This window comes from Vulpes lagopus, chromosome 10, assembly GCF_018345385.1.
Source record: "Vulpes lagopus strain Blue_001 chromosome 10, ASM1834538v1, whole genome shotgun sequence".
Classification (NCBI taxonomy): Eukaryota; Metazoa; Chordata; class Mammalia; order Carnivora; family Canidae; genus Vulpes; species Vulpes lagopus.
This window is the reverse complement of record NC_054833.1, coordinates 81,174,407-81,197,542: the sequence shown is the minus strand read 5'-3', so window position 1 is coordinate 81,197,542 and position 23,136 is coordinate 81,174,407. Positions and strand designations below refer to the sequence as shown.

Here is a 23,136-nt window from a genome sequence, read left to right as displayed (position 1 = left end):
ATCAATTAAAACACCATCATTCCCCATTACCTTTGCTGAAGGATTTGATTATTGGATTAATTTATAATCTGCCTTCCTGGTTGTTTTTCTGCCTATTGCTCTCTTTATACCAAAATCACATGTAAGTAGAACTTAAACAGTCCAAAAAGGCCTTTGAATGTCTCAACTGCTGATGTCAACTCATTAGAAGCATTACTGCTTCTCCTCTGTTGTTCTCCACACTCCTCACCTTATTCTGAATCCCCAGAACCAAAACCCTTATCTGTGGACTTAACACAGTGCAAAGATAATCCAAGGGAAAGTCCTGCTTGACATCAGAGCTGTGCTTTCCAGTGGATTTCCAGCACCCACCCTGGGACACCTCCACTCGATGGCTCAGCAGGCACGGACTGGGAACTGGGCACAGAGGGCTAGGTACTGACGCTGGGTCCCTTTCAAGGAGAGGGGCTAGGTACTGACGCTGGGTCCCTTTCAAGGAGAGGGTGCGGCGGGTGGCTGCAGCAGTGGGGCTTAAACTCTCCAATCTCCCTCCTGGAGCTCACGGTAATCTGATGATCGCAGTGGATAATTAGAGTCTCTTATCAAAACAATTAGCGGATGAATGAACAGCCAGTTCTGTCTCCAACACAACTGCACAAGAGCAGCAAGGAGGGGGAGGCAGAGGCAGGGGAAATGACAAACTGCAGCCGCTGGCCATCCTGCCCGCGCCTGGGGACAGGCGTCCCAATTCTAAAGCACACTCGTGGCTCCAGCCTCACTTTGGACTCCTCCACGCCCAGGCCACCAGCATTTGCCCGGAATGCCCTCCCTTTGTCAGCCAGCCCGGCTCCTTTCCCTCCTACTCTGGGAAGAATCTGCCTCACCTTCCTCCACCCTCCTCCCTACAGTTTCATGCATACCCTCAATTTACTCAGGACACCCCAAGGCAGCGCTCAGGGCTCTTACTTTCTGTGGCTACTGGCACCCAGTAGGGGCTCCAGAAACGCCTGCTTCTCTCCCTCACAACTGATGCGAAGTGCTCCATGGGAATACCCAGGCCGTTCCACCCAGTGCCCTCGTCTGCAATCTCATTAGCTAATGTTTAAAATTCAAAGCTCCTCCATCATTCCCGTGTCTCCCCATCTGTAAACAGGCCTGTGGGTCCAATACCATTTGTTTCCACCGGCAAAAATACACAAGGATTAGCCAGAAAGCCCTCTGGAAACATAATCCGAAGTAGCCTGGATCGGAAAGTGGGACCGATTTGCCTGAAGAGGGGGTCCCCTCCTGCTCGGTTTTTGGACATAGGAAATGAGGCCAAGGAGAAGGTGGGGGACACAGGATGTGTACAGGGCTCTTGCCAAGAGGCGACCCAGGGGAAGAGCCTCTGGTTTCTAAACACAACTGAAGACACTGGGAGGTGGGGATGTACCACCTCAGGCCCGGCCTCTCTAGGGTCTTACCCCAGTGCCACCCCAACAGCAATACATTCTGGGGTGTGCTGGTGCCATGGGGTGTCCCCGCCCCATTCCTGGTGTTCAGGAGAAAGGGAGGGAAAAGCAAAGAAAGAGAGGAGGAAAGGGCAGGGCCCAACACAGAGTTCTCCCATCTGCTTTTGTTTTCCATTGCGTTCCTTTCAAGGTCTGGGTTCTGCTAAGCCCCCGAAACCCATGGCATCATCTGTCCACTTCCCCCTTTACAATCAGCCGCCCTGCCCGCTCCTGACAGCCATCAATCACTCTGTAATGTGCTGACCCCAAGGCTCAGGGGACGGAATTTTCAAGTCAAATGTAGCCGTTAACATAAATAAAGCATTGCCCTGGATTTCTTCCTTTCTTTCTTTCTATCTCTTTTTTATGATTCTGCAGCTGCTACTGGGGACTCGGTAGGCAACAAAAGTGAGGCCAGACAGGCAGAGTGGAATGGCAATTCTACTTTTCTGAGTCATAACAATTATGACGTGGTGATAAGAAACATTTTCTATGAATTTTTAAGCACCAGTTACCCTGTTTTGCAATTGTCCCCCAGGAAAGGAGGACAGATTCTACAGGCTACAAGCCAACTGTCCTGAGCAAGGCAGACCCCGGGGTCCCTCTGGCAGCCCACCCCAGCGCACCCCCCACCCCAGCTGGGGCTCACTCTGCATCTTAAATAAAGCAGTGTCCTTTAAGCACATTTACATGCAAACGGCTTCCATGTACCAAATATAGTTCCGTAAGCCAGCGTTTATTTTTAAACATGAAGAAGAGTCTCCCATAATAAAGCTCATGATAAATGTTATGATCCTCAAAATGGTTTTTAGGGGAAGAGGAAGAGCAAGTCAGGGGCTGGGCGGGAGAAGGGAAGCTCTTCCCCGGGACAGGACTGGGAGCGGGACCAGAGGAGGGGGGTCGGCCCTGGCCCTTCTGCTGCTCGGGGCCAACGGGACTTCTGTCCAGAGAGAACCCTCCCCCACACCGCCCTCCCCTCCTTGCTCCTGCGCTCCCAACACGACAGGGGAGCAATGAGCAAAGGCACGGTCCGCGATGCCAAAGGGACAGTCGATGCCAAAGGGACAGTCGATGCCAAAGGGACAGTCGTCAGAGATCTAACCCACTGATCCAGAAGAGGGCAGGAGCCCCGTAAGAGCCAGGTGTCTGCAAAAGCTCTGTTCACACACTACAACCAGGGCCTTTGAGTCAAAGCCAGGCTCACTTGAGACTGGAGGGCAAGGTAACTATAAGCTTCTGGCTCAACTACCGATCTTCTGTGTGGCCTTGGCCAAGTCACAGCACTTCTCTGGGTCTCTGTTTCCTCATCTCTGTAATGGCAGAAGCTGGCCTAGAGAGAACCCCATAGGTTCATTCAAGGCCTAACTATGCATGACTACCTCTCAAACCAGAAGTTCCCCTGGCAGCTCTCCCTGAGGCAGAGGGCAGCTTTGCCCACTGGGGTTTCTAAGTTCCTCAACCAATGGAACAAGGTCTTGACATCCTCACTTACATCGTGAAAGACCCTGCAGTTCCTCCAACTCCTTTTGGGAGATAGGTGGCCAGAGTATCTTTACAAAAAGCCACGCACAATAACAACAGGATATGAAACCCACAGACTGGTTTGACCCTCTAGTGGCATCTCCCTCACCTGTGGCCCAGCCCTCTTCCAGAATCATCACTGAGCATAGAAGGTGCCAATACCCCACCTTGGAAATGTGGTGCTTTGTATCGCCACAACAGGCACTCCCTAACACCAGGCCTAACTTCCTCCATGTTATACTGGAACAGGGAACCAGTGTTTGCCGGTCTCAGAGGCCCAGGGTGGGAGCATATGTTTTCCCTCCCTAGATCCTAGGATCCTCTGACTGGTGGGTTTTCATGGGAAGTGAGAAGGGTCCCCATATGGAAGCAGCTAGATAGAAGCCAATGCCTGTTTCATGGGTCCAACAGTAAAGTTCCAAAAAATATTCTGGAAACTACCAGACTCAAAACTGAGGAAACAAATGTATCTCCTGGACTTTCTGGAAGAAAGGGACTTTAGGAGTCTAATCCCCAGTCCCCACCAAAACTCTGCTTCTGGAAGAGAGGGATATACCACTGAAGGATGGTGGCTCTGAGTTTGAATATGCCTGTGACCCTGAGAATGAATGATAGACTTTTTTTTTAAAAGGCTGTTCAAAGCAGACACATTTAAAAAGGCTGCATATTTATCTTTCTGACATTTTTAAATATGTTGCAAAAAGCAGAATCTTAAATCAAGGTGCATTTTCAAAAGCATGTTGTACCAGGGACAAAACAGCTTCCTTTCTTCCTTGAAGGAGCATGCCTTCTGTGGAGCAAGGATTGCTGCATGTGACAGTCTGGGCCTCCTGCACAATCGATACTGAGTTATGTTTTGGAGGCAGCAGGACAGCCCGCCAGGCAGGAACCTGCAACCACACAGAGCCCAGTCAGAGCCTCTGTGTCCTACCTGGGCCTCCAGGCTCAGCTCAGGCCCCATGCTACAGGGGAGCTGAACTCACCTCAAGGAAGCCACGGGCTCTGTAAGGGCTCCCCAGAAGCAGACATTTTCCATACCTAATTCAAGGTTCCAGCTCCCTGTCAACTGTTCCAAGACACAATCCCAAGCAGGGAGCCCCTCATTTCTTTGGAATCTGGATGCCACGGTGGCAAATGTACCACACAAAACAGCTGCCCCAGCTGCACTGTTCTCTGAAAACCAGGGGAGGGGTCGGCCCTGGGGGCTGTCCTCCTCACCCCACAGTTCACATTAGGGCTGGCGCAGGCAAGGGAGAGGAACCCTGGATTTGCTCTTTGGGAGGATTTTGGTCAAATGTTACATGAGCTGGGGGGAGAGCCTTCAACATACACTGAGGAACTGTGCATCCCAAATGATCCAGGTTTCCACCTGCTGCCCAGCATACTGATGCCCAGCATGGCCTGGTTATACAAGTATCCCAGTTCAGATACTATATGGTCCCTAACAAATGAACATCAGAGGCTTGAGCCAAAGGAGGAAAGGGACCTGCATCGATCCCTCACTGCAGGCAACCCCCAGAGCAAAGAGGGCAGAAACAAAAACCTACAGGAAACTGCTCTCAAGGGCTGTCGCCCATGGGTTCTCCATCACACCTGACCCAAAAGGCGGCCTGGGCCAAAGTCTACTGTCAAAGGAAAAAAAGCAACAGTCAGCTGCTGCCACTATGGAGGAAGGCTGCCCCAAGGTACCACGGGTGCCACTCGAATGAGGATTGGTGGTGACCATGAGGGCGGTGCTACCCATGTTGCCTTACCTTACACTCCACTTCACCTGCAGTTCAGAGGGAGTTAATAATGCCCCCATTTGCCCGGGTTCATGTGGCAGGACCCACTCACCTCCAGGTGCCTCCTCCAAGACCACTCATCTCTTCCTGTTTCACTCACCCTTGTGGTTACATTTGACCAAAATCCTCTCAAATTCTTCCTGGTATCAAGTATAAGATGTCACTAGAAATTGGCCTTCCAGCAGTCTTTTGAGGTAAAGGGAAGCAAAGGCGACCCCTTCCTTGTTTGCTGGGGTCCCTCTCCACCATCACTGGTCATCTCACCTCCCCCCGTCCATTCTCTACCAGAGTGAACAGAGGTGCTCGGTGCTCCCTGCCTGTCATGCCCACAGTGAGGACACAAGTACTGTCTGCTGACACAGACCAAATCTCAATACAATCAACAGCTCCAACCTTGTACCAGTTCACATTCCTCCCCCAAGCCTAAACCGGAAGACATAACCGGCTGAGAAATCCCCCAGGACAGGCTCCCACCCACACCACCACCAGATGGCAAAGACACACCATGAACAGATTGCCCCCCCTCCCCCCCCCCCCCCCCGGCCACCCTGACTCTGCCACCTCTCTGGAGCACTCAACTCTGTGTAGAGGATTGCCACACTAGTAGTAGGGACAGGGTCCTGAGGTGCCTGTTAAGGCAAAGCTTGGGAACAATGAGGAATCAGCTAATTACAGTCACTGAAGGCATTGTTAAATGGTTTATTAAACTTTGCAAAGAAAAATACGTCAACATCCATCAATGCAAATGATTCTCTATATACATCAAGCCCTTGAATATTTCCTCCTAAGCAGAAATAAAGCTTTATACATGTGTATGCACATAAGCACGTGCCCAAAAAAGGTAACCTCTGTATGTAAAATCAACTATGTAGAAAGAAGGACAGGTACATGCCTGGCTGGAGAGACAAAGGCATATCATCTGGGTGAGGGCATGTTATACCATGGAAGTGTGTCCGTGCATGGACACAATACTTAGACCAGATGCTGAATCATTTCCAGATGCTACTGTCTAGGACAGCCTTTGTTAGGGAAGAGGAGAAAAAAGCTTGCCCTTCATGTCTAGATACTTGGGTTCAGGTTACATGAAACAGGACTAGTTCAGAAAATAGTGCAACTTCACAGCCAAGGCAAAAACCCAAGAACAAAAACCATACCAACAGGACTACAGGACCAAGCCAGTCACAAAAGGCCGAGGACTCTGGGTTTTAACGCTAACTCCCCTCCTTCCACCAGACACGTGTGGTCTCACTTGGACAAAGCAGGGGGTCCCTCAGGCCTAATAACAGGGCTGGCATGCCTCCCACAACAAAATCCAGTGGCGTCTGATGCAGGGGAGAGGTCGCAAGATTTGGCTCCTGCCTGTGCTTGGCCGTCATGCCTGCCTCAAGGCCACGCCAATCAGCTGGCCAGCCCTCCATCAGCAACCTCTCTACCCTGAGCAGCTGCCACCAAGGGCGGGCAGCACTGGTGCCCACAGCATGGGTACACAGAAAGGAGAACTGGCAAAAAAGGAGCCAAGGACCAGCACGATCCCTTGTCCCAAGCGCCCACTGGCCAAGGCAAAGGCAAGGCAACCCAAAGCCAAGGCAACAGTCCCCTGATGAAGCCAGAACTTGGAACGCACGCATGCCCTGCACCTACCAACACAGGCCTTTCCCATCAGCCCACATCACCTGCCTTTTCCAACAGCCTGCAGGCACAGGTCCACGTGGGTCCCACTCACTCTTGAAAATCATTAGTCACAGGCCTGCAGGGCTTGGAAGGTCACTGGAGGTTATCTAGTCCAAATCATCTTATCAGATGAGAAACCAGGGCTCAGAAAAGTTAAGCAACTTGCCCCGGGTCACACAGCTCAGAAGTTGAAGTTGACTGGATCCCAAAGCTGCCTGGCTAAGCCCATGCTCTTTCCACTCAGCTAAATTCCCGTAAACCAGCTGCCCCTACCAGTCCTAGAAGGTGAAGGAAGAGTGACAACAGGGATAATCAGACAGTGGCGGCCAAGGAAGGAGCAGCAGTGGCAGCAGAGGACAGGAGGCCTGGGTGGCAGCCACAGTCGCCACAGCAGTCAGACCCGCAGGAGAAGCCGTGGCACGTGGAGGACCAGGGACCTGAAGCCAGAAGCCCCAGGTGCCAGTCCTGGACCCACCACGGACCACCGGCTGTGCCTTGGCCATGTCAAGGTGTAGTCGGAGGCTGTTCCCTTATCAGTAAATGAAAGGGCTGGACAGGAGCATCTTGTAAGCTCCACCCCCCACCGCGTTCCCAGTCTCCTGGCCCTGACTACAGCTTCAGCGGTGCCAGCTGGTTATGTGGCCTCCAATGAAGTCACCTCACCTCTCTGTGCCTCTGTTCCCTGGCCTGAGACAAGGAGGTGACAGGACTGAAACCAGAGCCCCTGGGTTAAGAGCACCAAGAGGCCAGGTGGGCCTAAGGAGTGCCCCCCAGAGGTCCAGGGCCGGCACACTGGCTCCCCCACCCTTCAGCCAAAGCTGCAGGGGACAAGGGGCCCGAGTGGGAGTCAAATGCATCGGAGACAGGCTGAGTGCCCACAGGGGACCAGAAGGGACAAATAAAGCGTGTCACTCCTGGCACTCAGGTCAGGAGGCGAACAAACACACGCACACGCCTCCTCCCACGCAGCATTGTTCCCCGTGCCTCCGTCAGCAGTTCTGCCGGGCCTGACAGCCGGGGCTTCCTAATAGGGCAGGCTGCACCCGGCGGACACCCGGTCACTTCCCCTCCAGTGGTCCACCGGGACATGCCACTGCCTGGGGGTGGGGGAGGTGCCAGGAAAGCCGGCCTTGTCCTCAACAAAGGACGGGGAGCCAGCCAGCTACCCGGAGGGGCCCGAGGAGCCTCTCAGACCCTACACAGGTGGTCTCCTCGATCCTCCCACCTCTTTGGGCATCCCCGACCGTGGGGCCTCACCTGGCAGTGGGGAGCTCCCTACCTCCCTCCAGGGGCCTGTTCCATGACCACCTGGTGCCTGGACTTAGGAGAGCAGAGGCCTCTCCTATTTATACATCCACCCGCAGGCTGTGGTTCTGCCCTGGATCCAAACACAACAGCGTCCTGCAGACAGGCTGCCTCACAGAACAAAGGACACAGGCAGCTCCTGCCCTCCCCCCCCCTCCCCCCCCACCACCAGCAGTGGCAGCCATGTCCAAGGTCATGGGGCCTAGATATTAACAACTCTAAGCCAGACAATCTGGGTTTGAATCCAGCACTGACACAAGCTCCATCATCTTGGGCAACTGACTCAACCTCTCTGTGCCTCAGTTTCCTGATCTGTAAAACCAAATAGTAACAGAATTGATATGTATAAAATTAACAATTTTGGTTAAAAAAAAAAAAAAAACAGCAGCAGCAGCCACTCTTTGGAATGGCGCTTGGCACACAGTGAGGACCATACAGAAGTCAGGCATCATTAAAACCACCTTCAAGCTCAACGCCAGCATTTCCTCATCCAGCACCCCCACCAGCTGCTGACCCTCTCGTTCACCACAGAGAGCACGGGCTCTGGTGCTCTGGGTTCCAGTTGGCTCTGCCTCTTGCTTGCAGTGTGACACTGGGCAAGAAATGCCATCTCTCAAGCCTGGGTTTCCTCTTCCAAAGAAAGAGGCTCTTCTGACCTACCTCAAAGGATGACTTTAAGGATGGAATGATAATGCATGTAAAGCACCTAGCTATTATTATGAATTATTAACAACAACAACATCATCCTTCTCCTCTTGGACATGATCCTTGTTCAGCCAGCCTGCGCTACTTTCTTTCAGCCAAGGCCAACTGCCGGGACATGGGACCAACTGTCAGGTAACGCCGAGGGTCACTTTCTCACTTGCTGTTTAAAATGAAGCTCCCCATCCTGTGCCTATGAAGTTGGTATTTTTTGAACCCACATACAGGACTTTACATTTATACCTATTAAATTCAATCCTGTTGTTTTCTACCTGGAATGGGAGCGAGGAGGTTTCGCTAATCAGCTCTGACTCAACCAGCACAGAGGTGCTGTCCCCAGAAACACTGCAACCCCCAAGAAATCACAGGGTCCAGAGAAGCCGGGCTCTCAGAACTAGTAAGGCGACAGCCAGAGATGTGAGGGCCTGCGCCAACTCTGCCCCGTGTCCGCCAAGCACCAGAACACGAGAGGCAGCTCTTACTACCAGAGCCCTATCAGGAAGAAGGGACAGTACCACACTTTCAAAACTAAAGCCACATGTGCAAACTGTTGTCATAAACACAGCCCCTTTCTCAAGGCCTCCACTTGCATTCCTCCCCAGAAATGTGTTTCATTTCTTCAACATAAACACAAATCAGATTTATTACATTCCGGTGATAGTTCCAGGATGGGGATTGAGAAAGCTGTTTCCTGGGAACAAAAGGCATTTGTGCCTAAGTGTGCAAGGAAAAAGAGCGAAAAGCGAAAACTGCCTCCCGGACTCTAGATCTAGCAGCCAGGGGCCACTGGCAGAAGCCTTTATGCAAGAGGATCTTTCTGCCATCTGCCCTGCAATGGCTGCAGGACAGAGGCAGACTTAAGGACGGCGTTCAAGATCCCATGTCCGGCCATACTTAAAACGGGCCCACCATGGTCTGCAGAGCTTCACGCCATTTAAAGTCTCTCTCCCCTGAGGCCAGACAGATCAATGCCACCAACCCTTTCTGGGACCCACAGTGGCCCAGCGAGGAGTGAGACTCATCTTGGCCTGTCCTCAGGAGACAAGAATACAATCCTGGAGGACAAGCACTCTGTCCCCTGGAAGGTGGTAGAGAAGCAGCTGGGGAGGCGGCAGAGCTGGGGTTCCCACTCAGACTTTCAGTTCCTACTACTTCTCTGCAGAGGGATTCCTGGGGAATGCAGGCAGGAAAAGGAAGCAGTTGGGGGAAGGGCAGGATAAATGAGTCTCAAAGAAGGGAGGACTGGGAGCAAGAGCCAATGTGACATCATGGGACAAGTACGAGCCCAGAGCCGGACAGACTACTCAAATTCCAGCTTCACTGCTTCCTGTGTGGCTTTGCACAGATGACTTAACCTTTCTGAGTTTCAGCTACCATTTCTGTGAAAGAAGAAAATGAACAGGACCATCTCTAAGGTTCTCTTAGCAATGACACTCCAGGTTCTAGCTAGGAATTTTTATGCCTTTGGTGAGCACTGTTTAAACCTTTCACCAGCCATCCAGAGGAACCCATCCAAGCCCCTCCTGAAACCCTCAAAGGCCCTGGCTCCTCACCTCCCACCCTCTTCCCCTCCTGCTCTGGGGGCACTAACGTGAAGGAACTGGATTCGATTCCTGCCCAAGCTCGGTGGGCACCCCAGCTGCCATCTACCTACAGAAGAAAAGCCAGCACTGGCCAGAGCCTCCCAAGCCCTAAGAGCCAATGGGCACCTGGCAGATGTCCCACCTCTGCAGACTGGCCTGGTTCAGCAGCTTCTCAAAGTCAACAAAGGAAGGTTTTCAAATCCGAAAAGGCTTCTCAAGCCCCTTCTAATCTGTCTGCCATTTTGTTTCGTCTGCTCAGCTCAAGTCAAGGGGAACTTGACATTTGGAATACTAACTGCAAATAATCCCACACCAAGGACAGGGCTGGCATGCTGCAGTGTCAGCATGTGGCTCACAAGGATGGTGGGGACACTCTAAGACATTCCAGCTATCTGCAGAGGGTCCCAGAAGGCACATGTTGGGTCAGGCCTGCACCAGGACCACCCAAAACTGTCAGCTACCCCAAGAGCAGGACTGTATTGAATTCACTGGCTTCTCAACACCCCACCCACAGTGTGGTTGGTGGACAAGAAATGCTATCGTGGATGCTCTGTGGGTAGAACCTATGTCAAATAAAGTGTACAAACAGTGGAAGTAGAAAAGGACAGTGAACCAGTAACCAGTACTTTTTGCAAACTCTTGACATGAGCCCCTGCTCTGAAGTAGCCATACCATACTAGGTTACCCCAGGCAAAGTGCTATGCTCTGTGTACTTCCACTCTGCAACAGATCCCACAGTTGGCTTTAACAGTGGGATCCACTAGCAACCTTGCCACTCCCGGGACCACATGCCTCAATCAGCAGGATCTGCAGGTAGGACCACATGCTCATCCCTGTCACACAAACTCGGGCTCAGTGCACAAGACAGGCCAGCACCCAGGGTCTGGGGAGCCAGCTACCTTAACTCCTTCTATGCAATAACTCACTCTAGTCTGTCCTTTTAGCAGACAAGGTGCCAGAAGTGCCAAGAGGCCTGGAGAGACACGGACTTTAAGGGCAGGCTTTGTGTGGCCCAGGCTGACCTCCAATCTCCGACCTCTGAAGCAACAAGGGCTTGGCTGACATACAGCATTTTTTTCTCCTCAAACTTTCCAAAGACAGCATGCCCTTTGGGTATAAAAATAAAATCCCAGAACCTCAACTGAGTAATAAAGTAAGATATGATGGCTATACCCACCGGTAATATCACGTATGTATACAAATAAAACTCAAAAGTAAATAAAACCAAAATACATACTTGGAACCTCTGATCCCCCAATTCATTAAGTCAATTCTTGCAACTCCATGCCTCCTCCAAGAAACCATCTCAATGCCCTTTGTGATCCTAGGTGCCTCTCCCATGTTCCCACAGCCCCTGTGGCCCCTACTAAGACAGTCCAGGGTCCCCAGTACCTATAACAAAGCCCAGCCAAATTCAACATTTACTCTCCATTTCCCCAACTAGACTCTGAAATCCTTAAGGGATAATACAAGTTGACCCTTGAACAATACAGGTTTGAAGCATACTGGCCCACTTATATACAGATTACTTACAGTGCAGTGCAGTACTGTAAATAGATTCCTCTTCCTTATGATTTTCTTACTAACATTTTCTTTTCCCAAGTTCACTTTACCCTAAGAATACACTACATAGGGATGCCTGGTTGGCTCAGCGATTGAGTGCCTCCCTTCGGCCCAGGACATGATCCTGGAACCCTGGGATCGAGTCCCACATTGGGCTCCCTGCATGGAGCCTGCTTCTCCCTCTGCCTGTGTCTCTGCCTCTCTCTCTCTCTCTCTCTCTATCTCTCTCTCATGAATAAATAAAATCCTAAAAAAAAAAACCACACTATATAATACACATAACACAGTATGTGTTCATCCACTGTTTGTGTTCTCAGTAAGGCTTCCAATCAACAGTAAGCTATTGTTAAGTTTTGGAGGAGTCGAGAATAACATGTGGATTTTCCACTAGGTGGGGGCTGTCCCTCAACCTCTTCGTTTGTTTAAGGGTCAACTTCACTTTGCAAGTACCTGGAGAAAGATCTGGCGTGTATCTCAACTGAAAACCCATCTGTTGAATGTAATAAAGGAGTGGATAAGGACATAGCCTCTTGCCTCTCTGCAGCCGCCCTCCACCCCAGAAAGGAGTCTGAAGAGCCCTGGAAATCTAAGCCCTAATAAGACAACTCCGACCTATCCAGGGTGACTGCATGGTCACTTTGGGTCCCTCTGCCTTTAGAAAAATATATATACTCAAGGGGGGCATGAGCTTGAGTTTCTATACAGACCAAGGCAGCAAAGGGAGTTCTCTCTTCCCAGCTGAGGCTAAACAGGGACCCAACCACAAACATCCAGTAATGCTGAACATGACGTGAACAATATAAAAATAGCTGCTCTATCTTTTGCCCCCACCCTTATCCTCAGCAACACAAAGGGCAGAGCAAAGTGACACCCCTAACGAGCCTTAGCTTGTTCTTGCACGGACAGCCCCAGCCTCCTACATCTGGACCAGCTGCTGTGAGCCAACAGGGGATTCCAAATTACATTTTAATTACCATAATTTTTCACAGGTACCTGAAACCAGACCATGACAACAGCACAAGGAATCCCCAAGTATGATGCATGAGGTCCATGTTACCAGCTAGTCTGTGTGCATACCTTTTCTCCCATGCCCTTCATTTCACGGGGTACTTTACAGTTTGCAGAATGCTTTCAGAGGCCCTCTCTCTCCACAAGCGCCAGATTAAGACAAGAGGACTTAATAGCAGCCTCTAAAGTATGGTGCCCTCTACAGAGACCTGGGTTTTTTTTGTTGTTGTTGTTGTTTTTTAGAAAGGAAAACTGGGGTTTGGGGTCCAATTCTTCTCCCACAGGGCTAATAGGAATATTAAAGATCAAATAGAAAGCATAGTGAAGATTTTTTTTTTTTTAAGAGAATGAACCTTTAGGGTAGCTCACGGTGAGCAGATGGTAGGTGCTTAACAGACACATATGTTCCAGGTAGATGTGTTTGCCTATACGGCTAGCCGGAGAGTGAGCTCTGGAATTAATCTGCCTACATTTGAATCCAGGTTTTGCAACATTTTAGCTGTGGGATCTTGGGAAAGTTAATTAACCTTTCTGGGCCTCTATTTCATCAACTAGAAAATAAGGATGAAAATAAAAATTACTTCCCAGGGTGACTCTTGAGTCCAGAGAAATAAATGCAAGTAAAGTACTAGCAGGCACCCAGCCCTAGCATATAATAAGCACTCAAAAAAATGTTTTTTCTTTTTTCTTGGCTGGAGGAGAAAGGAATTAAAGCATCTTAAAAAGAGGGAAAGGCAAAATGTACAGTTCAGCATTTAGCTCCCCATTCAGGCAGACATTGCAACGGAATTCTAAAAGGAATTGGGTGTGGTGGGGAACCAGGACCCCATGGCTGGCCCACTCTAGTTCTACCTAAACACATCTTTCTTCCCTTACAGAGAGCATAAACACCTTCAAGGAAGGGACTGGGTCCTGTTGCTTTCTGGTTAGCCCTTAGGTCCCTAACATGTGACTGGCATAAAACTTCTGCTCAGTCAATATTTACAAAATTAATTGAACAAATTAATTTATCTCTCCTGCCTCTGTGCATTCCAGCTATCAGAAAGAAGCAGGCTGCACAAAGAAAGCCCTCTAAAGGGGCTTGTCTCTTTTCAGCTGCAGTAATATTTGTAGAGGGAGTTGGCGTCCCCATGCATGCCAGAGCCCTAGCCCACTACCGGGGCTGCTTGGGGCTGCAGAGAAGCAGGGGCGCTTCCCCTGGAGGCGCTGCGGGCTCTGCTCTTGGGGAGGGCGAGCGGCATCAAGCCCACCCACGTCCCCAGATTGTGGGAGTCCCCACACCTGCTGAGGGGCAGCAAGAAGGGGGCAATAAAGGGGCAAGCGGCTCCCAGTGAAACCCCAAAAGAAAGCCCATAAGGCAGTGACGAGCCAGTGCATGCTTTATTTTTAGCCACAAATGATGGAAAGTTACTCCCGGAATGGTGCAAATTTTGCCTCGTCACCCTCCATCCCTTTCCAGGAGGTCCAGGTCGAGGGGGAAGAGGAATTTCTGCAGCTCTCTCAGAGGCGGCGGCGAGGGAGGACACAGAAAAAGGTGAAACCAGGTGGGCAAAGAGAGGTAGTCTCTGTGTGAGCCACCAGCTGTCGTTCCCCTACCACCACCACCAAGCTGTGGAGCCTCCTGAGGTCGCTACACCTCCACCTCCACCTCCACTGGCTAGCAGGAGGTGGGGTCCCCACCACAGCCAATCCAGTAACTGGGCCCTCCTGCTGGGAGGCACAGGAATGTTGAATCAGAAAGACCAGAGTTCTCATGCCACCTCTGCTGCGTCCCGAAGCAAGCAACTAAGTCCACTGAGTATTGAGTCTCCATTTCTCCACAAATGGTGCCTCCCCAGTGGAGCCATGGCATGGAGCAGAGGAAACACAGTGCCTGGCACCTGGTACCTCATTCACAAGCTTTTAGCCATTAAACTGGGGCCCAAATCAAAGTCTTCAAAGGCTCTGCTGTGTGATCCTGGCCAAGTCCTTTCTGTTCTCTGGGCTCCGTGTCTTTTCACCCACTAAGGGGACAGACTGGCCCGGACAAGCTTCGAGACATGCGAGCTCTGGGGTGCTGCCTACCCTGGCCTCTGGGGCTACAGGCAGAAGTCTCCCTGTTTCAAGTGTTAGAGGTTCCACTCTGAAATCATATCCTGACCTCAAAGGGGGCCCCTTGCCGCCAGGAATGTTAGGAAATCATGCTGAATTCTGATCTCAGACTGCATCCGTGGGCCAAAGAGAATAGACCCTGACCTGCCATCTCTCCATTCCACAAGGATTTACCACCCCCTTTACTGTGCTGTGCTGGGCAAACAGGACAGACCAGTCCCTGCCTTCCCCCCCAAGCCTAATTGCTAAATGCTGTAAAAGGTAAGTTAATTCTTTTATTATGCTTGTGGTCAGAACTCAAAAGAGAAGTACTGAGAGCCTCGGGGGTCTGTATAACTGGAGGCCTGACCCATGTAGGGTCAGGAAGTACCCTTGGGGCTGAGATCTGAAAGATGGGCAGGTGCTAAACTGGAGACCAGGGGTAAGGGGAGGGAGGGACACACCTTCCAGGCAGGGAAGGAACACTTGGGAAAAAACAAGAGAAAGGCCAGGGTGGCTTAAGGGCACAAAAGGAGAGCAAACTGCCCCAGTTGGGGCTGGCAAGGCAGGTTCTCACAGATGGACTGCCGTCATACTTTATGGGAGGCCTCCTCCATTCCCTCCAACCCCGCCCCCAAAGGGGGTTTGCTGGAACCTCTGGCTTTGGGTAAAGTTCCCTGCAGAGACCAAGCCAGCGAGATAGAGCTAACCCAGGCACAGCAGAGCAGGACAGTCTTCGGGCCCAGAACACGGGCACGGCATCCTGGCCTGGAGCTGGCACCTACATCAAGGACCCTCCTGGGGGCAGCCCGGGTGACTCAGTGGTTTAGCGCAGCCTTCAGCCCAGGGCTGAAGAGACCCGGGATGGAGTCCCACATCAGGCTCTCTGCGTGGAGCCTGCCTCCCTCTCTGCCTGTGTCTCTGCCTCTCTCTCTCTCTGTGTCCCTCATGAAAAAAATAAGATCTTTAAAAAAAAAAAAAAAGAAAAGAAGGACCCTCCTCAAACACACTTTTGGTTTTCCTAAGGTTTTGATCCATCCCTGCCTCTCACTCCCACTTGTTTGACTTCTTATTTTTATTTATTTATTTTTAAACCGGGGCCTGCTTACGGTCAAGTTAATGCATTTTTAAAAAGAAAGCCTCGAATGTGCTGCAGCCATCCCTCAGCAGAGCTGGGTGGATCAATAGCCCTCTCAGCGTTGTTCTGCCTCCACCACCTCCACCACCAGAGGCCAGCAGGGTGGGGCGCCAGGCCTACCCCTCCCCATCCTCACTCCCAGGCAAGGTCTCCCACACCCTGCCTTGTACCACCTACAGAGTTAAAACCCAGCAAACAGAAGGACAGACTCAAGGAAGGGAAAGGACACTGGACAGTCTAAAAACTTAAGTTCTGATGTCAGCGCAGCCTTGAAATCCTGGACAAGAGACTTCTTGTACCAGTTTCCTAAACAAAAATGTGGGCATCTGTCTAAAAACTGAGCGAAGTAATGGGAAGAGGGATGTGGGATGCTGCTGACCAGAACATCCCAAGGACCCCGATCCTGTCCCTCAGGTGCCAGGTTCCCCCAACTAGGCAGACTGTGCTCTGGGTGGAGGCGCAGAGCCACCCTGCTGTCACAGATCCTCCCTGCCCACCTCCCCCTCCTACCCCCTCCCCCCCTGGTGAGCTGCCATGCTTTGAGCTCCCTCAAGTGAAAACCCTCCCTATGCCGACAGATGGGAAGTCCTAAAATACAGCGTATGGATCATGTTTCGTGACTAGCAAAACACGCCAGCCGGGACACTTTGAGAACCCGGCCGGTTTTCAGGAACAGGATTTTACACATTTCCCAGGATTGGCGGATCTGTGCTCGCCTCCACCCACCTGCAAGCTCTGGAGCCCAGATCCTGTACCAGGGAGATACTTAGGACAGGTAGAGACCTTTAGGGGAGGGGAAGCCCCACAACCAACAGGTTGGCGGTGCCCTAACTCCCTGTGGCTTTTGTTATTATCATTTACTGAGCACCTACTACATTCCTTGCTACAAATCGGGTGTTTGGCACATGCTCTCAAGTCACAAGGCCTGTGTCGCAGTCCTGACTCTAACTCTCTGGCCCTGAGCTCGTCATTTCCCCCTCTGAGTTTTGGCTTTCTTATCTGCGAAATGGGGCTGGGAAATGAGCTGCTACTAACAACCACGGTCACTATTCACAACATCATTAACCATCAGGTAGCTGTCACCAACCCCACCCTACACAAGAACAAAACAGGCACCACAAGGCCATGCTAGTCACAGGGCACACCCAGTGGCAGAGGGGCATGGCTTTTCTGAATGGCCACAGGGAAGGGCTTCAAAGGGTCTTCAAACCCCTTGACAGTTATCTGTACATGTGAATATGCATTGTTTGGAGAGAACATCCATCCCATCTCATCAGTCTTGCGAGGACCTGTGGGCCCAAGAAGGTGAAAGCTGTGCTCCATACTGGACACACACAGGAGAGCAGTCCTGGACTCTAGGACTTGGAGCAAGGATTACACCCATTCCCCACTCCCTTCTCCCCAAAGGAAAGAAACTGGCTGGGTGTTTTTGTTTTTGTTTTTTTGTTTTGTTTTGTTTTTTTTAAGATTTTGAGAGAGAGAGCACGCACATGGGAGCTGAGTGATGGGAAGGGGCTAAAGTAGAGGGAGAAGCAGATTCCCTGCTGGGCAGCCGGTGGGGACAAGTGTGTCGTGTTGGGGCTCAATCCCAGGACTCTGGGATCATGACCAGAGCCCCCCAAGTCAAAGGCAGACGCTTAACTGACTGAACTACACAGGCACTCCAGAAATTGGTTCTTAGTAACATTAGTTACAAAGAGCTCCAGACTGGAGAAAGGAATGCCACGGGCAGTGAGCATGTGGGCAAGCCTCCTGGAAGGTAAGCCTTGTGCTTCACAGGCTCTAGAATCTTATAAGAGGACTTGCAACTTCGCAAACTGAGGCAGGTGGTCACCACTTCCGAAGGCTCTGAGAAGAAAGGAGACAGTGGCCAGGAGCCAAGCACCTGGCAGCTAAGGAAGCATTCAGTGGGGAGGGTGCTGGCCAAGAGGCACCTATGGTTTGATGGCTGGGCTCAAGCAGCCAAATGGACTGGTATTACCACAGTGCACCTGACCTTCTACGGGCAGGGGCATGTTCAGAAAATAAGTCACACCAACACAATTCAAAACAGGGTATTAACAATATTAATCTTTGGATAGTGGGAAGCGCCAGAATTTTATCTCATTTCCTTCAAATGAACATACACCCACAATAGCGCTTGGAAATAAGACATGAAGCTAATTACTCACAACATTACCTATGTGAAGCACATGATCAGTCTCGGCATTGTGAATATTTGCAGAAATAGACTCCTGAGGGCCCCCTCTGGCCATGGGGGACCCAAGCCACTCCCAAGAAAGCTATCACTCTGGAGACAGAGTGAGGAGACCAAAGATACTTCCTTGGATCCCCTGTGGCATGGTCATTTAGGGACATACAATTGTCCTCCTGTAATGACTGGTAGACAGGGCAGTGAATCTTCTGGACTCAACATGTTTTGTTATCTTCAGAGCAGTGAAGGCCTTGTAAGAGGTGAAAGAATTGAGGGAAATGCCTAATTAATTTTCTTTCTCTTTTTTTGATGGGGTGGGGGTGGGGGTGGGCGACAGAGGAGAGGAAGGATGGCAGAGAGAACAAAGTCCCCCCACCGCCTAAGCCCTTGCCGCCCGCAGACAGTGCTCTGAAGCCTACAGCACATTGGTGTAAATTTCACTTGGCATGTGTGGTTTTTAGTGGCAGCATTTTGAGGATACATATAATCCTGACTTCCTATTTACATTACATTGGTTTTCACCAACACAATAACTACAAATGCTTTCTGCTCCACTCTTGTCATCTGTGTGGAAATCCTTCTCAGACAGGGAGACTGTAAAGTCGTGGGAAGAATTCTCATTTGTGGCAAGACTAATCTCAGTTCTCTCTCTGTTCCTACAGGAAACTTCTGGGAGGGAAAAAAGGGGGCTGGCCCGACCCGTAAGACACTAACCCACACCTGGCTTCCTGTTCATACACAACAAAACACAGGAGCCCTTATTTAAAAACATCCCTACTGGGGATCCTTGGGTGGCGCAGCGGTTTGGCGCCTGCCTTTGGCCCAGGGCGCGATCCTGGAGACCCGGGATCGAATCCCACGTCGGGCTCCCGGTGCATGGAGCCTGCTTCTCCCTCTGCCTGTGTCTCTGCCCCTCTCTCTCTCTCTGTGTGACTATCACAAATAAATAAAAATTAAAAAAAAATAAATAAATAAATAAATAAATAAAAACATCCCTACTGACACAACAGTGTTTGCCCTTCTGATAAAACAGTTCTTAGCTACCATGGCTGCCTGGGACAGACACCCAGAAGCACACTTCAGAGGCCTCCTAAGCACCACCCTCACTTGGAAGGAGGAAACTAAGCACTGAAAGAACCTCCAGATCCAGGGGTTCCCAACCACCTCCTTCCAGAGGGCAGGGCGAATAAATCCTGGCTTGATCCAGGTGGCCTCCAAATTAATAAGACAGGAAGACAAAACCGTTTCTAAGGTCATCCCTGAAGTAGCTGCATGTAAAAGGCCTGGTCTCCACAGAAGCTTCTCATGGTAAAGGCCATGCAGTACCTCCCCCTATGCAAGGCCAAGCCCAGAACCCAGCAAACACAGGATTCCTAACATGAAAGTGCTGGACTGACTGAAATTACAAAATCAGTTGGGGTCTTTAAGGTCCCTTAAAACAAGAATTTGAATATGCCCTCTGGATTTGGGGCCAGCACCAGCATCCTGTGTTGAGGGTTGAACTGGGTCCCTCTAAAAGATACATTCAAGTCCTGACCCTGGTATCTGTAAATGTGACCTGATTTGGAATCAGATCTTTTGAAGATATACTCAAGTTAAGATGAGGTCATACTGGATTAGGGTGGGGCCCTAACCTACAACTGGTATCCTTACAAAATAAGAGAAATTTGGGCACACAGACACACAGGGAGAATGCCATGTGATGACAGAGGCAGAGCCTAGACCCATGCAAGCCAAGGAACGCCAAAGACTGCCAGCAATGCCAGAAGATAAGAGACAGGCAGAGAAGGAACAGATCCTCCTCTAGGGCCTTCGGGGGAACATGGCCCTGCCAACACCCTGATTTTCAGCTTCAAACCGCCAGTACTATGAAATAATGAATTTCTGTTGCTTAAAGCCAGCCCCCCATAAAGAAAGAAGAAAGAAAGAAAGAAAGAAAGAAAGCCTGCCCATTGGGGTGATCCTGCAGTAAACAAATCCATCCTGAATTCTTTCCAGCCCTCCAACCTCCAACTACACTCTCATCCACCCTCTTCCTCCCTCTCTGCACTGTTCCCAATGCAGTGTTACATGACCCACTTTCACATCCATGCAACCACCCTTGACCTTCCACCAATATCTGCTGGGACAGGTTAGAGTCCTATCATAGGGACACAAGGTCATCTTTACTGGGTGGTGGACTCTGCCCCTTGGCCTGCCAACTGATTGCAGCCAAGGAGAATCTGAGGCAATGCACAAGGTATTAGGAAATGCAGAGATGTGGGGAAGCAGGTTGAAGGTGGGTGGAAATTAAGAGACTTGGCAGAAAGAAGGAGAGAAGAGAGAAAGTTCAAAAAGGATCCTGATGGTCAAGGGCACAGACAAGAAAGTGGATGTCATCTCCCCTGCCCGCCATGGCCAGCCACATGCTTATAAACTCCCTCCCCTTCCCACCAACTTGACGCCTGCCTGCAACTTAACGTCAAGAGCCTGCCAAGCAGGTTAACACTGGAGAGCTGACTACCCACGGAGCTGTTGCACTTTGAGCTTCCACAAAGAGAAAGCTAGCCCGCTTCCATCCAGGGGCTAGGCTTTATTTGTTTTGGATTTTCAATACCTGGAACTTGGTGTGGCCACGTTAACACAGGATGACCAAGATGCTAGCCAGGCAGACAAATGAGGTTAAAGGTTTCACATGTTGCCTCATGCTTGCCAACTTAAGGAGCAGAGTCACCTGAGGTCCTGAGGCATAAGGGCAGGTCTTACTCCCCTACAACCCTCGCAACTCAAGATGGCAGCCACCAATGTGCCTCAAGCAGCGAGGCCAGGGGACTGACAGAAGTCGATGGGAAAGTCATTTCCACTTCTATGAAACCACCAGAAGCAAAAGAATCCTCCAGCAGGGGCAGTGGCAGTGATGATGGTAATACACATCTAGCCGGTTAGAGATCACACCAGAACCTTGTACCAAGGTTCTGGCACTCACATGCAAAGCAAATCCACAAAATGAAGCTGGCCTCAAGTGACAGGTGCAGCGCTGGACAGGCAGCCTAACATCTTGTTGAGAACCTGGGCTTGGCTCGAAACCCAGCTCCAACTGCCTTCAAGCTGTATGCCATGCATCCAGCCAGCAAGGATTTACTGAACACCTACTATGTGCTCTCAGTGGCCTCACTTGCAAAAATCGGGTGACAATACCTGCCTTCCTGAAGCTCTTCTGAGGATGGAACATGGAGACACATATAAAATGCCCAGCATAATGCTGGGCATATTAAAAAGAGCCCTTGTGAAAGAGAACAGTTATTATGGTCCTATTTTCCAAATCAGAGCTTGACACCCAAGGTCTCCATTAGTACCAACCCCTAGAATGTCAGCTCCATGAGGACAGGCAGGGTTTTCGTCTGTACTGTTCCCTGCTGTACTCCAGAACCTGTAACTGTGCCTGGCACATGGTAAGCACTCAAATGATAGATGAACACCTACTAGGTGCCAGAAATCTAAGGCACCCACTATTGGCAGAGGTATTAAAATGGTCATGACAGGGCAGCCCAGGGGGCTCAGCAGTTAGGCGCCGTCTTCGGCCCAGGGCCTGATCTTGGAGTCCCAGGATCAGGTCCCACATAAGGCTCCTTGCTTGGAGCCTGCTTCTCCCTCTGCCTGTGTCTCTGCGTCTCTCTCTCTCTCTCTCTCTCTGTCTCTCATGAATAAATGAATAAAATCTTAAAAAAAAAAAAAACTGTCATGACATGCAGAACAAAAGGACAGAAATCTGATATTATAAACAAGGATTCTGCTTCCCAACAACCGAGGAATGAAAGGGCCATAGGATCCCCCTAAATGAAGCCAAATTAAAAGAGGAAACCAGCACGGAGCTGCCTCTGGTTGCGGCCTTGGAGAAGCACACAGGCTCCACCTGAAGCAAGCAGGTAAAGGATTAGTGACATCTTAGTATTCTTCATAAACTGAGGTCATCATAAAAGATAGGTAGCCAAGGAGGAAACGAGTGTAGAAGGGCTAGAAAAACATATAGAAATCACTGTTTTACAGATATCTTTTTCAAGAGAGAGCTCCCACTTTAGTCAGGATTCACAAAAATGCCACCTTTTTTAACTTTATACCCGTTTCTACTTCACGTTCAAACACCCTGGCAAGTGTCCTGAAATACATAACACAAATTGCTGGCCATGTTGAGCTCCTTCGTCCATCACCCACCCAGGGTCCCTTCGGCCATGGCTGTTGGCTGTCACTCCAACTCTTCTACCCCAGATTAAACCTCACCAAACCCTAACCTGGGTACTGAACTGGAAATGCCTTTACCATTCCACCCCTAAGGGCTGTATCTCACCTGCCACTTCCCCCCTGGGACTATTAAGAACCACTATGATTTAAGACTCAGGGGGCATCTGCATGGAAAAGCAGGACACCAGGGGAACACCTGAAGGCCAAACCACCGCCTTCTTGAGGTGAGTGACCCGAAGGCAGGTTGCTTCCCTTCCCTGAGCTCCAGTCCCACCAGCCAGAAAAACTGGTACACAATAGTAACAGTACCTCCCCACTGGGTTGTTGTAGAGGGCTGAAAGAAAGAACAAGGGAATGGCTCCTAAGGGGTCCTCTTCCAAAGTGAGACACAAATGCCGTTACTAGGTACTCTGGTCTTCACTTTCTCACCGCGGAAGGATGGACCAACATGCTAGAAAACTGGCCCAAGCGCAAGGCAGCCCTTGCAAAGCAGAAGGGGTCTTCGTTTTTCTCAAGTGCTGAACAAGTCCAAGAAAGGCTGTGGTGCGATTTACAAGGGCCACAGCCAAGAGAGATTTATACGCATATGGCCTTCTGATGGCTTTCTAAGACCGAGCACACCCTCGTTTGGCTGAGGACCTCAGCAGCAAGTAATTTTCTAATTGATTCATTAGCACTCCAATCAACTACTACTTTAGACACAAAGGGCCCCAATCGGGTCTGAATGCCTAAGCCAGGGATACTGGCTGAATGAACCACTAGCCTCTGGTTAGCTCGGCCCAGAGACTGTGAAGAGAACCCCCAGAGGCCCTCCAGGAACCATACCTACCTGGGAAAATTACCCAGCGTCTGGAAACAGAGCCTACACAGCTTCTTAACTGATATTTTTTTGTAATGAGAGTCTTCTGAC

At 50.5% G+C, this 23,136-nt stretch overlaps 1 protein-coding gene across 7 annotated transcripts in view; it reads right to left on the bottom strand.

Moving 5' to 3' along the window:
• The window catches only part of SSBP3 (single stranded DNA binding protein 3), a 164,738-nt gene that overhangs the window by 86,895 nt on the left and 54,707 nt on the right, over nt 1–23,136 (bottom strand). The window contains exon 1 of one of the 7 annotated variants that reach the window (XM_041770782.1): nt 7,703–7,825. The exons of 5 other annotated variants lie outside the window; for them this stretch is intronic. The gene's annotated coding sequence lies outside the window, so the exon portion shown is untranslated. Of the gene's footprint in view, nt 1–7,702; nt 7,826–23,136 lie in introns of those variants that run through there. One more of the 7 variants, XM_041770784.1, reaches the window with a different exon arrangement.